The sequence below is a fragment of the Poromitra crassiceps genome, assembly GCF_964638095.1.
Source record: "Poromitra crassiceps genome assembly, chromosome: 12".
Classification (NCBI taxonomy): domain Eukaryota; kingdom Metazoa; phylum Chordata; class Actinopteri; order Beryciformes; family Melamphaidae; genus Poromitra; species Poromitra crassiceps.
Genome location: NC_139632.1, coordinates 45,505,198 through 45,510,670, shown reverse-complemented (window position 1 = coordinate 45,510,670; position 5,473 = coordinate 45,505,198).

Below are 5,473 nucleotides of genomic sequence, written 5' to 3'. Positions count from 1 at the left end.
ACTCCCTCCCTGCATTATACTGTCATACCTCTGGAGACTATTTACTATTTCCTATTAAAGTTTACAATGGCTTATTGAATTTATTTTTTCTTTCTGTAATTTCCCCCCCACTGTCTCCCCAATTGTACTTGACCGATTTCCCCCTGCTGCCCCGGTCGCTGCTCCACCCTCTGCTGATCTGGGGAGAGCCGTAGACACACACATGCCTCCTCCGATACATGTGCAGTTGACAGCGGCTTCTTTTCACCTGACAGCGGGGAGCTTCACCGACCGGACGTAGCATGTGGGAGGATCACGCTATAACCCACCAGTTCCCTTCGGCCCCGAACAGAGAGGAGGCGCTAACGCAGCAGCCAGGACACATACCCTCAATCGTGCCTGTATGGACGCCCGACCAAGCCGGAGGTAACACGGGGGCGCGAACCTGCGACCCTCGTGTTGGTAGCCAGTGAATCTACCACTACACTACACTACCCGGGTGCCCAAGTTTACAATGGCTTCTCAGCGGTTTGGCTTTCACCACTTGCATTATGCTAAAACATGTTTATATCCACATTGGGGACGTCACCCATGCCATTACAGTAAACCAAGGCAAATTGGTGATGGGAGTTTTTGTGCAACACCCGACAACATAAACAATAACTACTGCATGAAAACACTGGGTTACATCTGACCAATTTGATTTTGGTTTGTGGAGTGTGACCAGTGTTTGGTCTTATCTCATGGATAAGTTCCACACATCAAATAGAGCAGAGATGCTGGATCTCATTTGCATAGATTTCCATATGTGCAGACATTTGAAAAAGATAGTGACATGATGGGCCTAAACTTAAATACATGAAACATGCATGATGCCAAATATCTTCAAAGGATGTGCTGTGTAATTGGCAGCTGAAATTTCATCCCTGCATATTTTGAAATGTGCTCCATCTAATACTGGGGTATACTGCTTAATAAATAAGCCCCAATGAGACGGTCTGCCAATAACACTGCTAAGGGGCAGTCTGCCCCAATCAGGGGAGCCCAATATTGATGACTATGCCAGCTATTGTAACAAGAGAGAGCTAGTTAGCAAGCTTTGCTTTTTGTTTTTTACTTTTCTCCATTCAGTATCTATATTAATTTGAAGAAAACTTCGCACCGTGGGCAAGTTTGCAACTGCATAAAACAGGGTTCCTACACATTTTCCATTGAAGAATTCCATACTTTTCCAGACTTCTCTGTCAGACCATATTTGACATTTGAGTAGTGTGTTGAAAAGTGGTGGGGGCATTGTAAATGACACCTATGGCCACACCACAATAGACCCTTCTCACGGGGGCCATTTTGTGTCGAAAAGGCAGAATAAACACAGGTGCAAGCAACCCACTAATGAGGGTTTCCAAATTCCAATCATGGAAGTTGGAAACTCTCATTAGTGTTTTGCTTGCACCTGTGTTTCCCCTGCCTTTTCGACACAAAATGGCCCCCGTGAGAAGGGTCCATTTGGCGTTACCACCGCCGTATCAAGGATATGGTCGTGGTTAAGAAAACCCTAATCTTAACCACAGGGAGGTAGGCTGGAGAGGGAGGTGGGGAGGTTGGAGGGAGGCAGCGTTGTTTAAGATTATGGTAAGAATCTCAGTGCAAGCCAATCAGAGGCAAGTGTGTCTTGTCAAGAAGTACAGTTAGTGGGATCCTGGCTGACGTCACGGTCTATGGTGCCTTCAAAGTGATCAGGACAAAAGAAAACGGGCCAGTCCTGTCAAAGGGGCTTCTGGTTCAACAGTAATAGTAAAATAAAATAAATATATATGTATATATTCATTTCCAGGGACAGCACTACACCGGGGGAAGGGGGGCTATAGCCCCCTCACAAATCTGCCAAGCCCCAGTTAAGCCCCCTCAAGCATTTTAGTATCTTTTTTATTTAAAAAACAAAACAAATGTGTAAAGTTAATAACCAGGTTTGAATTTATTTAATTGATAAAAAGATATGTATCAAACTGCCCAGCAGGAATACATACATACATTTTTTAAAAAAAGTATTGAGGTTGAGACACTTTTACATGCTATCCCTTGGATGTTTTATTGTCTCTATATTCATGAATAAAGTCAGTCAATAAATCAATCAATCAATTAATCAATCAATCAAAAGGCTTATTTCCATTGTGGACTTTTTCTTACCCTGATATTAACAGAACCAATCATCACTCCTCATGCCTAAACCTAACCAGTCATCAAAGCATGCTCGTTTTAGTTGAATCCCAACATGAAGTATGATTGAATGTGGCAGCTCTTAATTTTCTGACGACTAAAGGGCTGGGCAGTGGGCAATATATCGATTTTAACAATTTTATATTGATATTGTGATATGAGACTATATACAGTATCATCTTAGATTTTGGATATCGTTCGTTATATCGTGATATGGCATACGTGTTTTTTCCTGGTATTAAAGGCTGCATTACAGTAAAGTGATGTGATTTTCTGAACTTACCAGACTGTTCTAGCTGTTGTTATATTCAGGGATTGCCAATAGGCTAGTAGTGCATACAGAGTCCAGCTGCTCCGCTCGCAGCGGAGGGAGGGGGCAGCAGTGTGTATGGGAAACGCTTTGATGTTCATCACTTTAACATTGTTCCCCCTGGTCTGAAAAAGTCCACGTCAACATGGTGGAGAGGCAGAAAAACAGCAGGCTAGCTTCGCTCATAACAGAGCTATTTCATAGAAGTTGAATTCACATCACATTGTAGGCTACTCACAATGGGATGAATGAATGAAGAATGTATAGTTTCTTCTTTATCAAAGTTTTCACAACATAACCTCTCAGCTCCGCGGCTCAGTAAACTGTCTGCGCACTTCTCATTTGAATGTGTGTTTGTTTAAAGTCACTTGGTGTCCCGTTTGAGTGGCGTTTGCCGTGTTTAAGCACCGTGATTTGCTTGATGGTCCAAAGGTCCAAACACCACCCAGCCGGGAAACTAGAGCAGGCCATCTCACAAAGCAACACACCTATTACTTACAGACAATAACAGCACGGTTGTATTTGCCTTTACCCACTAATCTGTGGAAAATCCCCTGATTTCGTATTCCTCCAACTGCACTGCTTCCCTTCACTGCTCTCTGGATGGGCGGAGCCCTAGAGCTATAGGCCATCAGATCACCTGTGGCAAATCCTTTTGCTGCAAACCATGGGAGCACAAGCTGGCTGGCCTCCCCTGGATTCTTCACCCTCATCACTGTTTTGCAGTGTAAAAATGATTAGTAAGTTTTACTTTTTTTGATTTTGCTTTGGTAATGTAATGTAGCGTTTCAGGTAATCCAAGTATTACCTGTAATGTGATGTGCAATAGAAGTGTCTAGATTGCACCTAGGAACTAATGTGTGTGGGTGTGTTCCTAGGGGGAAGGGGGTATATAGGACCAGCGGCCGGGGGCCGGGAGTCAGTCAGGCCATGTGAGCGAGCTGACCGGGTGGTTGCAGAGCTAGCAGCGAAGCTAGCTGCTAGGAGCTATATTGTGAAGACAAGAATAAAAAGCCTGTACCAACTTCAAGTCTCCAGTTCCTTGGACAAATACTCACTTCGTTACATTGGTGTCAGCAAGTAAAGCGGTAACGCCTCTGATTCGGCCGAGAGGGGAGAGGGTGAGAAGGAATGGCAAAAGAGACTGGGTGGTGCGGTTTTTGGGCTCTAGATCTAGCGCTAGTAAGTTAGCTACCAGGGGTGCTAACTGCTAACTGCTAGCTGCTAAGACCACGTGCGATGGTGCGCGGAGAATGGCCATCGGTGAACGGGAGGAAAGGGGAGCTGACGGCGGGGATCAGCTCGATGCTGGCGGGCATGGAGGCCCGTGTGTTGAGAGAGGTCGGACGGCTGGTGGAAGAGACTCCTGCCTGGGCAGTAGAGGTGATGCGGGCGCTGCGGGAAGTCATGCAGCGGGTGGACTTGATGAGCGCGGAGGTAATGCAGCAGGGAGAGCGGCCGGAGGAGCCACGGAAGAGACTGTGTTGGACCTGCGGTGAGCCGGGCCACGTGGCGAGGTGGTGCCGAGGCGGTCCCGGGAGACGGACCGGGTATGCGGGACAACGACATGGACAGCAGGGAGCCTGCTGGGCATGCGGCGAGATTGGACACCTGGCTAGAGAGTGTCAAAAGGCTGTCGGGGACCGGAGGGCAGCGGGAGAAGAGAGACGTGCAGGCGGCGGACAGGTGAGACTCTGCTGGACTTGCCAGTCGCCGGAGCACTTGGCCAGGGACTGCACTGAGAGTGGGGAGGCCGGAGGTGAGACACGGGCTGGGGAGAGTGTGAGCAGCCGGGGAGAAGAGAACGTTGTGACGGATAGGAGAACGGTGCTGCAGGGGAACAGCCAGAGGGAAGAGAGGGATATCGTCTGCAGCGTTGTTACAGTCGGGAGAGCGACGCTCGTGTCTCCGAGTGAGCGAGGGGGGTTACCGCCGGGGGAACCGGCCCAGCCTAACCGCTATACACCCCCTAACGTTGCACTGCGGAGAGCCGAGGGGAAGATCGACGCCGGTGGTGTTCGCTCTGCTGTCCTCAACCCTGGAGGAGGGGGACGGAAAAACGAGCGGAGAGCCGAGGGGAAGATCGACGCCGGTGGTGTTCGCTCTGCTGTCCTCAACCCTGGAGGAGGGGGACGGAAAAACGAGCAGAGAGCCGAGGGGAAGATCGACGCCGGTGGTGTTCGCTCTGCTGTCCTCAACCCTGGAGGAGGGGGACGGAAAAACGAGCGAGTGCGAGGCCGGGAGGACGACGCCAGGGTCATCTGGAGAGTCGACGGGCGCGAGTGGAGACCGGAGGACGAGGATGTCGATCCGGTGCTCGTTCGTGCATTTGGCTACTGGAACAAACAAAAGGGGGGACCGAAAAGAGTGCTTCAGGTGGGACAGAAGCTGGGAAAAGGGGGGATGGAAATGGGGTTTAAAAGAAAAGTTAAGGAAAATGTGGGGGCTTGTGTTTAATTGAGATGTGGGGGTTATTGTTGAATGGGAAATGTGGGTTGAATTTAAATGTGTGAAAAAGAAAGGAAATAATGGGAAAACTAGACATTATGGAGTGCCTAATGGGAAACTAGACATTATGGGGGTACCTAATGGAAAACTAGACATTACGGAGTACCTAATGAAAACTGGACATTATGACGGGGGTGCTGAAAAGAAAAGACTGTTTGTTGGGGAATTAGAATTTGATGTGGTGATGGGAAAATTGTTGTGTTGGGTGTGTTTTGGTACAGGGGGATGTGTGTGGGTTGTGCATGTCGCGTGGAAGCGACATTAAAGTTGGGTGGGGGAAATGTAGCGTTTCAGGTAATCCAAGTATTACCTGTAATGTGATGTGCAATAGAAGTGTCTAGATTGCACCTAGGAACTAATGTGTGTGGGTGTGTTCCTAGGGGGAAGGGGGTATATAGGACCAGCGGCCGGGGGCCGGGAGTCAGTCAGGCCATGTGGGCGAGCTGACCGGGTGGTTGC